Below are 16750 nucleotides of genomic sequence, written 5' to 3'. Positions count from 1 at the left end.
TTCCTACGAGACTTTTGCTAGTACTTGGAGACTGATGACCCAAGGAAATCCTAAAGTTGTCAAGTTTGATGCATTATGCACATTGCTGTTGCAAGAGTCACTTTCCAAAAAAAACAGGACTAGGGAGCGTGCAATTGAACAGGCTTTTATTGCTTCTCAAAGAAAGGGTGGAACAGCAATGCAGCCACTTCTAATGCTTCTGCTGGCAGCACTTCGTCTAGCAATTCTAGTGATAAGGGCAAAAAGAAGATGCATTGCCATTATTGTAAAGCTAATGATCACTTGATCAAGTCATGTCCTAAGTTGAAGGCCAAAGAGGCTAAGAAGAAAGAGGGTGGTTCCACTGCAAATGCTGGTTCCACTACAATTGCAGCCATTGTTGAGTCTTCTATGAAAGGAGACTGTGATGCTGATGTTGATGCAGAATGGGCTTTTAGCGGAGAGTGCACTTACAATCTTGTTGTCCATGATGCATGCTTGTCAGTTGATGCAAATTCACATGTGTGGTATTTTGACAGTGGTGCTACAAAGCACATTACCTCACATCGTGAATTGTTTACCTCTCTCGAGTCTGTCCCTCATGGGAATTCGGTCACTTGTGCCAAAAATGCCCCTTATCCAGTTCAGAGAGTTGGAATTGTGCTTACTGCTGCAAATGGCAGTTCCTTCACACTTGTTGATGCACTTTATGTACCTGGGATCAAGAAGAATCTCTTGTCTGTATCCGCACTTGCTAGACTTGGACTTGTAGTCAAATTTGTGGATGACAGATGTACAGTTCATGATCTCTGTTTTGGTGATGAAATTGTTGCATCTGGCCTTTTGTTTCGTGGGCTATATAAGCTCACTTGGTATGACAAGTGTGGAAAAAATTTTGCAAATGCTGTTGCAGATTCAAGGGCTATTTCAGATGCAAAAGTTTGGCCTACACGTTTTGGTCATTTGAATTTTGCCAGTTTGCTGCGTTTGCAAAAATCTGATATGGTTGCTTCTTTGCCGCCTCTTGAAGCACCTGTCAAACATGTTTGTGAAGGCTGTATTTTGGGTAAGATGCAGCGTTCTAAGTTTCCAAAGGATGGTTCAGTTCGGGCCACATGCAGGTTGCAGATTGTGCATAGTGATGTTTGTGAGCCCATGCAAACTCCGTCCTTGGGCAATTACCTGTACTTCGTGACTTTCATTGATGACTACTTCAGGCATGCATGGGTATTTCCGCTTAAAGCGAAGTCCGAAGTTTTTATGTGCTTCAAATTTTTTTTGGCTATGGCTAAAAATGTCTCGAAATGTACAATGGGCACCCTCCGTTCCGATTGAGGGGGGAGTATATGTCTCATGAATTTAATGCATTTCTGGCTAGTCGTGGGATAAAACACCAATGTACAGTGCCTTATACACCTCAGCAAAATGGTGTTGCTGAGGAGAAAAATAGGTCACTGACGAAAATGGCACGATGTATGGTCAAAAGTCAAGCTTTGCTGCATTCTTTTTGGCTTGAGGCCATCATGTGTGCCACTTATGTCCTTAACAGGTGTCCTATGAAAGCTTTGCAGTCTATTACTCCATATGAAGCATGCCATGATAGAAAGCTCTATTGAGCACATGCGTGTTTTTGGCTGTTTGGCATATACTTTGGTGCCACAAGTGCAGCGCAGAAAATTGGATGATAAGGCTGTCAAATGCTTCTGCTGGTAGCAGTTCTTCTGGAAGTTTTGGTGATAAGGGAAAAAGAAGATGCGTTGCCATTATTGTAAAGCTAATGATCACTTGATCAAGTTGTGTCCTAAGTTGAAGGCCAAAGAGGCTAAGAAAAAAGAGGTTGGTTCCACTGCAAATGCTGGTTCCACTACAAATGCAGCCATTGTTCAGTCTTCTGTGAAAGGAGACTGTGTTGTTGATGTTGGTGCAGAATGGGCTTTTAGTGCAGAGTGCACTTACAATCCTGTTGTCCATGATTCATGCTTGTCAGTTGATGTAGATTCACATGTGTGGTATTTCGATAATGGTGCCACAAGTGCAGCGCAGAAAATTGGATGATAAGGCTGTCAAATGCTTCTGCTGGCAGCAATTCTTCTGGAAGTTTTGGTGATAAGGGAAAAAGAAGATGCGTTGCCATTATTGTAAAGCTAATGATCACTTGATCAAGTTGTGTCCTAAGTTGAAGGCCAAAGAGGCTAAGAAAAAAGAGGTTGGTTCCACTGCAAATGCTGGTTCCACTACAAATGCAGCCATTGTTCAGTCTTCTGTGAAAGGAGACTGTGTTGTTGATGTTGGTGCAGAATGGGCTTTTAGTGCAGAGTGCACTTACAATCCTGCTGTCCATGATTCATGCTTGTCAGTTGATGTAGATTCACATATGTGGTATTTCGATAATGGTGCTACAAATAACATTAACTCACATCGTGAATTGTTCACCTCTCTCGAGTCTGTCCCTCATGGGAATTCAGTCACGTGTGCCAACAATGCCTCTTATCCGGTTCATGGAGTTGGAAAGATTGTGCTTACTGCTACTAATGGCGGTTCTTTCACACTTGTTGATGCACTTTATGTACCTGGAATCAAGAAGAATCTCTTATCTGTATCCGCACTTGCTAAACTTGGACTCGTAGTAGTCAAATTTGTGGATGTACAGTTCATGAACTCAGCTTTGGTGATGAAATTGTTGCATCTGGCCTTTTGTGCCATGGGCTGTATAAGCTCACTTTGTATGACAAGTGTGGACAAAATTTTGCAAATGCTATTGCAAATGCTATTGCAAATTCAAGGACTATTTCAGATGCAAAACTTTGGCATGCACGTGTTAGTCATCTAAATTTTGCCAGTTTACTGCGTTTGCAGAAATCTGATATGGTTGCTTCTTTGCTGCCTCTTGAAGTACCTGTCAAACATGTTTCTGAAGGCTGTATTTTGGGTAAGATGCAGCGTTCTAAGTTTTGAAAGGATAGTTCTGTTCGAACCACATGCACGTTCAGTTCGGACCACTCCGTCCTTGGGCAATTACCTTTACTTCGTGACTTTCATTGATGATTACTCCAGGCATGCATGGGTATTTCCGTTTAAAGCGAAGTCCGGAGTTTTTATGTGCTTCAAACAATTTCTGGCTATGGCTGAAAATGTCTGGAAATGTACTATGGGCACCCTCCGTTCCAATCGAGGGGGGGATTATATTTCTCATGAATTCAATGCATTTCTAGCTAGTCATGGGATAAAACACCAATGTACAGTGCCTTATACACCTCAGCAAAATGGTGTTGCTAAGAGAAAAAATAGGTCACTTACGGAAATGGCACGATGTATAGTCAAAAGTCAAGCTTTGCCGCATTCTTTTTGGCTTGAGGCCATCATGTGTGCCACTTATGTACTAAACAGGTGTCCTACGAAAGCTTTGTAGTATATTACTCCATATGAAGCATGGCATGATAGAAAGCCTTCTATTGAGCACATGCATGTTTTTGGTTGTTTGGCATATGCTTTGGTGCCACAAACACAACGCAAAAATTTGGATGATAAGGCTATCAAATGTATTTTTGTTTGTTATAGTGCTGAAAGCAAAGGTTACAGGTTGTATCATCTACAAACAAAACGTATTCTAGTTTCACAGGATATGGTGTTTGTGCAACATTCTGTTCAGCCCTTGTTGTCATGTACTAGAGACAGTAATATAAGCTCACAAGACATTTATGACACTTTGTTGCCTCTTTTCAGTGGTGGAAATACGAATGTAAGTTCCAATGAGGCAAATGTACAGTCTATGGGCGTTTCTAAAAATGTTACAGATGAGCCTATTACATATGCAGATGTACATGATGTACTTGATAAGGAAAGGGTTGAAAATGAGCATGCTAGAGGTATGCCAAAATAGCTGAAATGCACACTTTGCGTGACAGTAAATTGGATGCGCCTTTGCCTAGTCATACTCGTTTAGTCTCTCTCCATGCATGTTATGAATCAGATTGTTATCCTTTGGTTGTGTCTAGCTTACATGATGTTGAGGAGCCTTTGTCTTTTGATGAAGCACAGAATTCAAAAAATTGGATGGCTGCCATGCAATCAAAATATGATGCACTTGTAGAAAATGACACATGGACTTTATGTGATTTGCCTCCTGGCAAAAAGGCCAGCGGTACGAAGTGGGTTTACAAGTTGAAACGCAAGCCGGATGGTGAGATCGATCGCCATAAGGCTCGACTTGTTGCAAAGAATTTCTATCAGTGCCAATTTTTGCATAATAGGTGCCTTACAGTCTTCTACGGTTTGTGCTATATAGCACGTGTTGTTCCCACTCAGTTTCTCCTATTTCCGGACAGTTTTCACATCAGGTGCAGCATTTACAATGCCTGACAACAACACAGATGTCTTCAAGATGTTTGCTGCTGATGACAGGGTGGATGGGGACAATTATCCTATGTGGGCTTACATGATGCAACATGTTCTTGTGTCAAAGGGCATCTGGTTCTGAGGATGTAGGCAATGTTGAGGATGTTGCAGGTCTTGCTGCAAGGATTGTTGCTATTAGATTTGTTATGCCTACAACAGAACAAGCTCGTTGGGATGTAAAGGATGCGCATGCTCATGCATTGATTGTGTTGTTTGTGAAACGCATTATTGTTCCTCACATCCATTCAGCAAAATCTGCAAAACATGCTTGGGATATTTTGGCTAGTCTTTATGCAAGTCGCAATGAGACTAAAACTGCTTTGCTCCGTAAAGAGCTGGAGTCGAAGATTATGCATGAGGAAGATGATATGGACACTTTCCTTGCTAGTGTCAAGGATATCAATGAGCAACTTATTTCTGCAGGTGAAGTCATTTCAGACAGTTCCCTTGTGCAAACTGTTCTTGGTGCCTTACCAGATTCTTACCAGACTTTTGATAGTACTTGGGGACTTATGACCCAAGGAAATCAAGAAGTTGTCAAGTTTGATGCATTATGAACATTGCTATTGCAAGAGTCATTTTCCTGAAAAAACAGGACTAGACAGCGTGCAGTTGAACAGGCTTTTATTCCTTCTCAAAGAAAGGGTGGTAACAGCAATGCAGCCACTTCTTATGGTTCTGCTGCGAGTGGCAAAACTTTTGTTCCTAATGCTTCTGTTGGCAGCACTTCGTATGTCATTTCTGGTGATAAGGTAAAAAAGAAGATGCATTGCCATTATTGTAAAGCTAATGATCACTTGATCAAGCAGTGTGCTAAGTTGAAGGCCAAAGAGGCTAAGAAGAAAGAGGGTGGTTCCACTGCAAATGCTGGTTCCACTACAAATGCAGCCATTGTTGAGTCTTCTGTGGAAGGAGACTGTGTTGCTGATGTTGATGTAGAATGGGATTTTCGCATAGAGTGCACTTACAATCTTGCTGTCCATGATGCAGGCTTGTCAATTGCTGCAAATTTACATGTGTGGTATTTCGATAGTGGTGCTACAAAGCACATTACCTCACATTGTGAATTGTTCACCTCTCTCGAGTCTGTCCCTCATGGGAATTCTATCACTTGTGCCAACAATGCCTCTTATCCGGTTCATGGAGTTGGAAAATTGTGCTTACTTCTGCAAAAGGAAGTTCCTTCACACTTGTTGATGCACTTTATGTACCTGGGATCAAGAAGAATATCTTGTCTGTATCCGCACTTGCTAGACTTGGACTTGTAGTCAAATTTGTGGATGACAGATGTACAGTTCATGATCTCAGTTTTGGTGATGAAATTGTTGCATCTGGCCTTTTGTGCCATGGGATCACTTTGTATGACAAGTGTGGACAAAATTTTGTAAATGCTATTGCAGATTCAAGGGCTATTTCAGATGCAAAACTTTGGCATACACATTTTGGTGAATTTTGCCAGTTTGTTGCGTTTGCAGAAATCTGATATGGTTGCTTCTTTGCCGCCTCTTGAAGCACCTGTCAAACATGTTTGTGAAGGCTGTATTTTCGATAAGATGCAGCGTTCTAAGTTTCCAAAGGATGGTTCAGTTCGGACCACATGCAGGTTGCAGCTTGTGCATAGTGATGTTTGTGGGCCCATGCAAACTCCGTCCTTCGGAAATTACCTTTACTTCGTGACTTTCATTGATGATTACTCCAGGCATGCATGGGTATTTCCGCTTAAAGCGAAGTCCAAAGTTTTTATGTGCTTCAAACAATTTCTGGCTATGGTTGAAAATGTCTCAAAATGTACTATGGACACCCTCCGTTCCGATCGAGGGGGGGAGTATATTTCTCATGAATTCAATGCATTTCTAGCTAGTCGTGGGATAAAACACCAATGTACAGTGCCTTATACACCTCAGCAAAATGGTGTTGATGAGAGAAAAAACAAGTCACTTACGGAAATAGCATGATGTATCGTCAAAAGTCAAGCTTTGCCGCATTCTTTTTGGCTTGAGGCCATCATGTGTGCCACTTATGTACTAAACAGGTGTCCTACGAAAGCTCTGTAGTATATTACTCCATATGAAGCATGGCATAATAGAAAGCCTTCTATTGGGCACATGCATGTTTTTGGTTGTTTGGCATATGCTTTGGTGCCACAAACACAGCGCACAATATTGGATGATAAGGCTGTCAAATGTGTTTTTGTTGGTATACTGTTGAAAGCAAAGGTTACAGGTTGTATCATCTGCAAAAAAAACGTATTCTCGTTTCACAGGATGTAGTGTTTGTGGAAGATTCTGTTCAGTCCTTGCGGTCATATACTAGAGATAGTAATGTAAGCTCACAAGACATTTATGACACTTTGTTGCCTCTTTCAGTGGTGGAAATACAAATGTAAGTTCCAATGAGGCAAATTTACAGTCTATGGGGGTTTCTGAAAATGTTACAGATGAGCCTATTACTGATGCAGATGTACATGATGTACTTGATGAGGAAAGGGCTTAAAATGAGAAGGCTAGAGGTATGCCAAAATGGATGGTGCACACTTTGCGTGACAGTAAATTGGATGCACCTTTGTCTAGTCGTACTCGTTTAGTCTCTCGCCATGCATCTTACGAATCAGATTGTTATGCTTTGGTTGTGTCTAGCTTACATGATGTTGAGGAGCCTCTGTCTTTTGATGAAGCATAGAATTCAAAAAATTGGATGGCTGCCATGCAATCAGAATATGATGCACTTATAGAAAATGACACATGGACTTTATGTGATTTTCCTCCTGGCAAAAAGGCCATCGGTACAAAGTGGTTTTACAAGTTAAAACGCAAGCCGGATGGTGAGATCGATCGCCATAAGGCTCGACTTAATGCAAAGGGTTATGCACATCAAAAAGGCATAGATTGTGAAGAGACTTTTTCTCCCACTTGTCATATGACTGCTTTGCATTTTCTATGTGCATTGGAAGCTCATTTTGATTGGGATGTACATCAATCAGACATTGTTACTGCCTTCTTGAATGGTGACATATTTGAGGAAGTTTTTGTAACGCAGCCTCGCGGTTTTGTCATAAAAGGACAAGAGGACAAAGTGTGCAGATGTAAGAAGGCTTTCTGTGGGTTGAAGCAATCTGCTCGTGCTTGGTATGAGAAAGCTGACACTCATTTGGTCAAACGAGGCTTTCGTGACAGTCCAACAGAAAGCACCTTGTATGTAAAGCGTGAGGGTGATGTACTTCTCATTGTGGTTCTTTATGTCGATGATTTGCTGATCACTGGATCAAATGAGAGACATATTGCTGAATTTAAGGCTGATTTGAATGCTACTTTCAAGATAAAAGATTTGGGGCTGTTGCATCATTACTTGGGTATACAGTTTAAGCAGTGTGATGGTGGTATTGCCTTATGTCAAAAAATTTACATAGACATTGCTGTGTAAGTTTGGACTTGAGGATTGCAAACCTATTTCCACTGCCATGGAAACAAGTTTGAAGTTGATTCTACATGATGCTGGCGATCCTGCTGATGTCACTCTTTATCAAACTGCTATTGGCTGCCTCATTTATGTATGCAACACGAGGCTAGATATTCAGTTTATAGTCACAGGTCAGCAGATTTACGCATAGCCCAGGGTCTAGGCATTGGCAGGCTGTCAAGAGAATGTTCCGCTACCTTAGTGGAACTTTACATCTTGGCTTGTTTTATCCGAATGGGGGATCATTGCCGCCAGACTTACATGCTTTTTCGGACTCGGAATGGGCTGGTTGTTTTGACACACGAGTGTCCACAAGTGGTTTTTGTCTCATGCTTGGCAGTTCATGTATATCATGGTTGAGCAAGTAGCGAGCTACTGTGGCCACTTGGAGTTGTGAGGCTGAGTACAGGGCAGTCTTCACAGCTATGGTTGAGTGTGTATGGCTCAGACGCCCTATGGCTAATTTGGGTGTTGGATAGGACACTGCCAACACTATCTACACTGACAGTCAGAGCGCTTTGGCAGTTGCGAGGAGCCCACTTTTTCATGCTCGCACAAAGCACATTGAGGTGCATTACCACTATGTCAGGGAGAGGCTCTCAGCAGGAGAGATCAGCTTGGCTTATGTGCCAACACAGGACAACCTTGCATATCTTTTCACAAAGGAATTGTCTGTGGAGAAGCTTGAAGCTTTCTGCAAAGCTTTGGGCTTACTCCCCTTTGTGGACTGATCCTGTCCTCAGGGCATGGCACTTCCCTTTACTCATGTGCCAGCTCTCGTTCACCGCATCACTCCAGGGGGGATTTGTTACCATATACATGTGGTAGTGATGTGTGTGAACACACTAGGACCGCTGGGGCACAATTTCCCTCTTTAGGACGTTTTTTCCCCCGAGCATTGTATATACGCCCATCACTCTAGGGCTATCTCTTTCCATTGCACACTAAGTAACACACTCTCTATTGTGTGCATTGAGTTTCCTTCGTCATCTCCAAGTTGTGTGCGTTTCTCTGCAACCCTAATTCCAACAATCTTCACTTTACGTTTTTAGCGCATTTTGTTATTTTCTTTGATTTTTTCCAATAACACGTCAAAAATTAATTAAAAATAGCAAAGAAGCTCATATGAAAAAATGGAAGACACGATGGTGATCAGAAAGACAAGGCGGACAAGCACAAAAATTTTCAATGAAATCAGAAGATGGAAGCGGGAAGCCTAAATTAGGTGGCCAAACCTGCTTTTGCAAAATTCTTGCAGAATGAGCTACAGGAATCCGATCAAGGAAATTTTTGAGTCTAACATAGATTTCACAGCCTAGTAGGACTAACGGGGGAATCTGGGGGAAATTGGTTCGGGAAGTCCGGGTATAGATATCCCAGGTAGGCTAAAACTGCCTCATTTCCACTTGTGGCCTTTGCAGAGAGAGAGATTTTCGACCTCTTTCGCACGTCTTTTTGGGAGTCTAAAGTTGCCCGTTTTCAGCACCGTCTTGCACGAGCCATGAGGGGTAAGTTCTTTACTCGTCAATGATCCATTTTGGACGGCCGGTAGCTAGTCTAAACCCCTAGAAATCGAGCAGTGCACCAAGACCTACGACCAAAAATTGACCATAGTGGCCTGTTAGATCAACCAAATCGGATCAAATTTGAACTGTAGCATGTCCTAACATAATAGAAACTTTCTATAACATCAGTTGACCATTCGGCAGGGGTCGAGGGAGTCCCCAGTAGAAAAGCTAGGTTTTTGGCAAATCCCAGAATTCTCATTCGACTCCACAGACAGCTTGCCTAGGATCAAGCAAAGCAAAGCCCTCGAAAAGTAAAAAACAGCTCGAAGGCTACAAAGCGTCAAATTCAATATACGAGGTCAAACTGACTCCAAATGATCCAGAATTGGACGAGTTGCTTCACGACTATGTTGCGGACAAGTTCAAAGCCTCAAAATTGACCGACCAACTTAACAAGCAGTGTAGTCATAGAACTCGGTGATTTCAGAGTTGACAAAGCACAAAGTGATGCCGGCAAAACCAAACTTGATCAAATACAATTTAGGACTTGTTTTAGGTGTATAGAATGTGTTTAGGTCAAAAAAAATTAAGTTTTGCAAAAAATGTGTGACTGTTGTAAATCGCGATTATTTACTTTTGCACTATTTTTGCTTGGAAATTGTATCATCACCTCACCTATCATGTGTACACACCTATTACATGCCAAAAATCAAGTATGAGCCAAAATGAGCACCTATAACTTGGAAAATTGCCAAAAAACACAAAGAAGTCTTTGCAAGCCTATTTTTGGGTTATGGACCACATTTCTTGATCCAAATCACCTCATATCTCATACACAGGTTCTATACAATGCCTAGAACCAAATTGTACCAGAAAATGTTGATTTTGGTAGAAAACTTAATAATCGTGATTATTTACTTTCTAGCCAAAAGGAATTTTGCTATTTTTCCATCATACATCCAAAGTACATGATGTGCTAAGCCCACTAGCCAAGTTTGAACCAATTTGGAGCTCAAAATCTCAAATTTCCTTTACATGTACCGTTTCTGAGACCTAAAGCCAAAATCTGGTACCATTTTCACCCTATGCATCCAAATGAGCGCATATTTCACTTAGAGTATGTATTTGGTATATACTTCAATCTTGTGATGCCAAGTTTGCAAAATGTTGAAAAAAGTACTCAACTGTAAATAATCGCGATTATTTTCTTTGGTCGGAAAAATTTGTGTGGACTTTACAATTTTGTTCCTTGCATGTTTTTATGCATCTATGCTTGTTCAAAAATTGATTTGAAGCAAACTGGACCACAATTGTAAGCATTCTAGATTCAAAGAAAAATCCATCAAATCTACTAACTTTGACACTCTATTCACTAAACAAGAGCCATGCAAGTAGCAGAGAGGGCCAAGAAGAAGCTCAACCAGAAAGAAAAGTTGCAGGAGCTACCCGCATACCAACTGGATCCAGATTCAGTCGAAGCCGCCAAGGCAGCCTATCTTTCAATAGAACAGCTAGAAGAGCATCACACCATAGTGTTCATCAAAAAATTCAAGAGTGAGGAGGGACATCAGGTAGAGTTGCAACTCCAACCAAAAGAAGTGTATGATGTTGCCGCGAAGCCTGAGACCAAAGAAGCCAACCGCAGGCTAGGACTCAGAGATTTCTATGAACAAGAGGCGTGCGGTGTGGATCTCCAAAAAGCTTACGAGCTTTTGTCCACGATCAAAGAAGATGGAACTGCACAGATTTTTGACCCTCAGGGGGATAAAGTTGAAGTGGTGATAACCAAGGAAAAAGTGGCAGAAGGACTCAGACTGCCCACAGAAGTAATGACAATGAGGGCAAGGGACAAGAAACGGTAGGTACTTTCACCAAAGAAACTACCGCAGCCACCTTATTCACAAACAGGTTGCCAGCCAGGTTATACCACCAACACTTTCATTTCCTTGCTAAAAGGCCACCAAGGATACCACACCCAATCATGCGGTTGCCACCACCTTCACGCAAGTCCTCAAGTCAACAATCAGGCAACCGGTGGACCATGCACAATATGTCTTGACCACTTTGAAAGGCACAAAGAAAGAAGGAAAAATTACTTACCTGGGTGCACCAGAGGTATTGACAAGAATTGCATACCATGCCATCGGCATGGCCAACAACCTAGCACCTGTCCTAGACCAAAACACTTGGATAGTGTCAGCTTAACCATCTCCTCGAGCTACAAGATCGGCCAAGAGATCCTACAAATTTGATGAAGAATCGGTTGAAAGCTCACCGAAAAGGCACAGCAGTGAAAGCTTGGATAATGAAGAAAAGAACGAAGGGAGGAAATGAAGAGAAAAGCCGTGGTAGCACACCAAGAAGAACCTGTCCAAAAGCAAGCCCAGTTTGAAAGAGAGAAACACGTATACCAATGCAGTCGACAAGCACAAGGAAAGGACTCAGAAAAATGGGTGCCTAGTGGGCTTAAGGGACCAAGGACCAAGCATCACACCAGGAAGTAGGTTGGAGAACCCGCAGAGGTGCTAGAACAAATGTATCAAGAAGTCGAAGCTCTAAAGCTGAAGGAAGCACAAGAGGTGGAAAAGCAAGCGACAGAGGTGGCAGAAATGAAAAAGAGAGCAGAAAAAGCCATTGCGCAAGGAGAAGCACAACATACCCAAGGTGATGTGTTGCCCTGCATCTCTTCTCCTGTCTTTGAACACTTTGATCAACCTATGCCAAGCCCACCACCATCATCAGCAGTTAGAGATACAACCACTGAGAAAATGAAAGAGACAGAGCCTGAACAGCAGAAGGCATTTGAATATACACAAGCAGCTGAATAAGCAGAAAAGGCAGTTGAATCTATTGAATCACAACAAATCAAGAAAGATCCAGAGACAGAAAAGGCAGCAAGTCTTGCAACAGAAGAGAACACCACAAGGCTTGAGCAGCCAAAAGAACAAGTGGCCAAAGAACCACCCTCCACCTCAGTACAGTCAGAGAAGGCCGAGGCACCACCCTCTACCTCCACGGAAAAGGAACAGCCACAGCTACAAGAACAACAGCAACCAGCCTTCCTGACATAGCCAAAAGACACACAAGGGGCTGCAAAAACATCAAGTCACTTGGCACGCAATGAAGACTGGCAATCCAATGACGACTTCATCGTGCAGGTCAACGAATATGCTAAGAAAATGCAGGAGATGACTAAAAGACTTAGCTCAACAGTGCTTGGCTGTAGCACCAGGGCCATAGAGTTAGAGATGGTGATCAAAGCACTCCAAGGGGAGTTAGACGACAGACTTAATGTCATCACCGATCTACAGAGGCAAGTGCAGGAGCTAAGAGCAGAAGCTAAACAACATCAACTTACAAGAAATAAGCAACAAAAAAAATTGGAGGAGCTGGGTGAGTTTCTTACCAAACTATCATCAGATGCATGCAAAGCCAAGGATGATCAGCTGATCGAAGTTACAAATGAGCTTCTAACTACCAAAATGCTTGTACACCTAGATGTAGCTAATACCTCTCTATAGTACTCAGAACAAAGAATCAATGATCAAGCAATATTCTTGCAGCAAATACGAGAAAATCCAGCCGCCTCAATCAAGGAAACAAACGAGGTCTACAAGGCACCAGAAAAGAAAAATAAAGACCTCGAGCTGGAGTTGAAGTTAGAGCAATCTCAGCATAGAGACCTGTCCTTGATGCGGGTCCAAAGAGAAGATGAACTACTGAAGGAGATAGCTAAACTCAAACGAGTCAACAAGCTACTGAGAGAGGGAAGGACGAAAACTCAAGAAGAGGCAGGCACTTTGGAGCAGCCTCAGATAGAAATACCCTCAGTATCATTTGTTGAAATGGAGACACAGTCCACAGTAGAGCTAAGTGGCAAGAAAGATTTTCAGGTACCCAGTACAGAAGAAGACACAATGCCCATGGTCCAGGTCTCAAAGGCTGAAGAAGATGCACTAGAAGAAAAGTTACACAAGAGGTAGATGAGCAGTGGAAGATAGAAATGGATTGGGAGATGAGAGTACTTCATTATGTCAATGTCACACAACTCACTCCCAATCAAATAAATGCACAATGGAACCAACAATCCCTGCCCTACCCTCTGATTAAAGTTGAGTTGCTACAAGTAAAAGAAAGACTTTACACAGACATGCAAGTCGAGGGCGCAGACAAAGACCACCCGAAGTGGAGGTTGAGCTGGTTGAACAAGAACCCAAGGTACTTGATTCTGTTCAACGAGAGCACCTGCGGCCCTACAAAAAGATCCAACTTTCTGTCTTGTACCAAGAGTAAGGACTTGGATAGCACATGAGGCACTACTAAAGAAGCGGCCAACTTGGCTGAATTACCCCAGATTGCCTGCTCTAGAAAAGGGACAAATGAAAACCCTAAAGGGCGCCATGTTATTCTTTAAAAGTCTACCATATTTGTCATGTGATGTGCTATATAAGATCTTCCAAATGCTTCTCACATGCATCAAAGTGTTCAATGAGCCAGAGTAAGCAGACACCCCTTGGATGGCATTCCTTGAGGGTAACAAAGGTTTGTGCTATGATCTTAGTGGCCAACCTTCCGAAGAAGTCCTCTATGGATTCTACACCAGATGCATGTTTCTACCTTCTCACTGTATATTGGCATTCGAGGAAGCCTTCTACACAGGATTCTTCACTTGGCGAACGAAGATATTTGCGTCAGTGATCATCAACCTCACATCAAGGTTTGTAGGCTACTCAACACTGGAGCTCAAGAACACAGTAACTATACAGTTTTTGCAAGTGTCAGATAAAGAAAGGAAGATCAGATACCAAAAAGCGGTAAGTGTGCTTAAAGACCACTTCGCTAGCCGCCAGCCCAAAGAATACTTCAATCCATAAAGCTATGTCAAGGGATGACACAGGCGAGGAGGGGGAATGTTAGCAGCAAGCTAACACAGATACCATTTTTTGGAGTTCTCATTGTAAAACACTTATTATTTTGATAAATCGAGAATATTATAACTCCTATTTTCTCGGATAAACTCTGTAATTGATGAGTTGGGGCTACAAGCTTCCAGATTGTATCAACCTTTCATTACCCATCTTTGGTAGAACTCCCAGATTATTAGTTTTGAACATTAAAAACCTTGGCTAAGGTATAAAAGCCAATTTTTCTAAGTTATAAAAAAGTTTTTTTTGGATAATGAAATAACAACGCGAGATAACGACGCTCACTCCTCTCCTTCTCGCGCTTTCTACTCCCTCCCCGGTTGTTACATTGTAGTCGTGTTTGTTGCATTGCAACCGCAGGTAAGAACTCTACGCATTGACGTAAGCAGATCACAGTAATTTGTAGCTTTTCGTGTCGCCAACCCACAGCCTAATTTCATCATAACTAGGAATTTACACTTTCAAATAAAAAACTAAGCATAGGCGGGGTATTGGGGCATCATTGCTAAGCATTTAGATGCATTCTGGGTCGAAAATGACTAGGTCAAAAATCCATTGTTGTTAATAATCACGATTTTGATACTTGACCTAAAGTGGAATATGAGACCATAAGCATGTGTGCTTATGTTAACCCTCACGACTCACGGACACCCCATCACCTACGACGGATGTGTATTATGTATTTGGTAGAGTCAGGTACCAGGCTTGTCGGACCAATAGGAAAAGGGTAAGAGTGATCGCCGATGAGAGGCGCACTCTAACTGGGACATTCAAGGGATTAGTTGGCTAAGCATGGGCGCCCAAGTGTGAATGGGGTGAGCTCATATAAAAGCCAACTAAACCTAAAATTCACTCATTCTCTCATTTGTGCAATAGAAGAGTGCTCTTGCTCCATCTCCATCTCCATCTTCTTCTTCTTCACCTCCTTGTGTGCGTGTGTGTATGTGTGTGTGTGAGAGAGAGAGAGAGAGAGAGAGAGAGCGAGTGTGTGCGATCGAGCATTGCGACGACAGCACGGCGGCGGCGAAGTGGTTGAGCGCGACACGATTGCAGCTTCTTCTACATCGCGGCGAGGAATCCACCACGAAGGCGAGCGTAGAGCGGTGAGTGACACACCCTTTGCTCTCTTGAGCTTGCTAGTTTAGGCTTGTTGTGTGCTTAGAGCCATTTGTGGGTCGCACACGGTGTATCGGCAAGTCCCTTGCTTCGACAGTGAGGCAAGGAGCGCACATTTTTGGCGCCGCTGTCGGGGAAATGCCCTACACTAAGCTCGGTTAAGCACTTTACGCTTTCTTGTGATGCAATTTCAATTGAAGGATTTGTGAAGAAGGAAGGTGTGGTTGTGTGGAGAAGATTTTTGTTACACTGTACTCTCTTTTTTGTTTTCTGTAAAGAAGGAGTTACAATTTTTTTGCAATGTACTGTTAGAATTAAGGTATTAGCTATGGAATGTTAGTTCTGTAAGGTTCAATGTTAGTTCTGTAAGGTTAGTTTTGTAGATCTGTTAGCTATTGTAGTACTGTGTAAACAGTGTTAGAGTGTGTGTGGCAGTATCTCTATTAGCTATAAGTAGATAAGTTAGGTGTAGGTTAAGTGTGTGTGCGCGTGCGCGGCGCGGCCGCGGTGACTTTTTTTAAAAAAAACAAAAATATTTAAGCGTGAGTGACTGGGGGGCTACACTAAAATTTTGATCGGGATCGGGATCATTTGCCCAAGCCCAGGCCCCGGCCTCAGTCCTCAGTCTTATGATATATACTAGACTCACTCTTATATATATACCCTACCCCCTCAAGAGGGAATGAGAGCATGTGGGGCAAGTCCTCCACTCTCCTCCCTTCTCTTCCCACTTGCACCCTTAGACTTTCTAATTTGGGCCTAGTTCCCTACTAGAAATTGACGGTTTTAGGGATTCCGAGGGCATAAAGTGACCAATCGAAGGGCTGTAAAGCACAACACATCCCTCTGATCGAGACGCTCGTTTTGAGCTATCATACGTTCTATTCTATAGCTGGGTCAGAAAAAAAGGACCAAAAAATCAAAAAAAAAAGACTTGGGTTGCAAAACACCCAAAATTACTAGGTGAGCAGCCTTCATGGGCACTCACTGACACTTCTAGGGGATCCAAGTCATATGAACCTACGCTCTGGATGAGTGTTAGAGCACGAGCATATTGGTAGTGCCTCCATTTACGCGGGCACCCATTATTCCTCCACCCTAGGTTCTGGACCTTCGGCCGGACTCAAGGTAGCGCGAACCAAGATCCTCATATCGCGTCTAGTGATTCTTCCTCTAACTACGGAGTCATGGAGGGGTATCCTACACCAAACCCTGATAGTTCAAGTCAAGACATGCATGCCATGGGCCCACGGCCCAGGTCCAGTGTGTTTAGCCGCTTAAAAGAGACCCTTAGTAGAGCTACTCGCTCCGAACATGTGGTTAATGAAATAAATGAAGGGAGTGGGGAAGTAAATTCGTCATTCATGCCTA

The sequence above is a fragment of the Adiantum capillus-veneris genome, chromosome 9 (genome assembly GCF_014529385.1).
Source record: "Adiantum capillus-veneris isolate H3 chromosome 9, ASM1452938v2, whole genome shotgun sequence".
In the NCBI taxonomy this organism is placed as follows: domain Eukaryota; kingdom Viridiplantae; phylum Streptophyta; class Polypodiopsida; order Polypodiales; family Pteridaceae; genus Adiantum; species Adiantum capillus-veneris.
The sequence above is the reverse complement of the archived record's forward strand: the minus strand, read 5'-3'. Positions refer to the sequence as shown.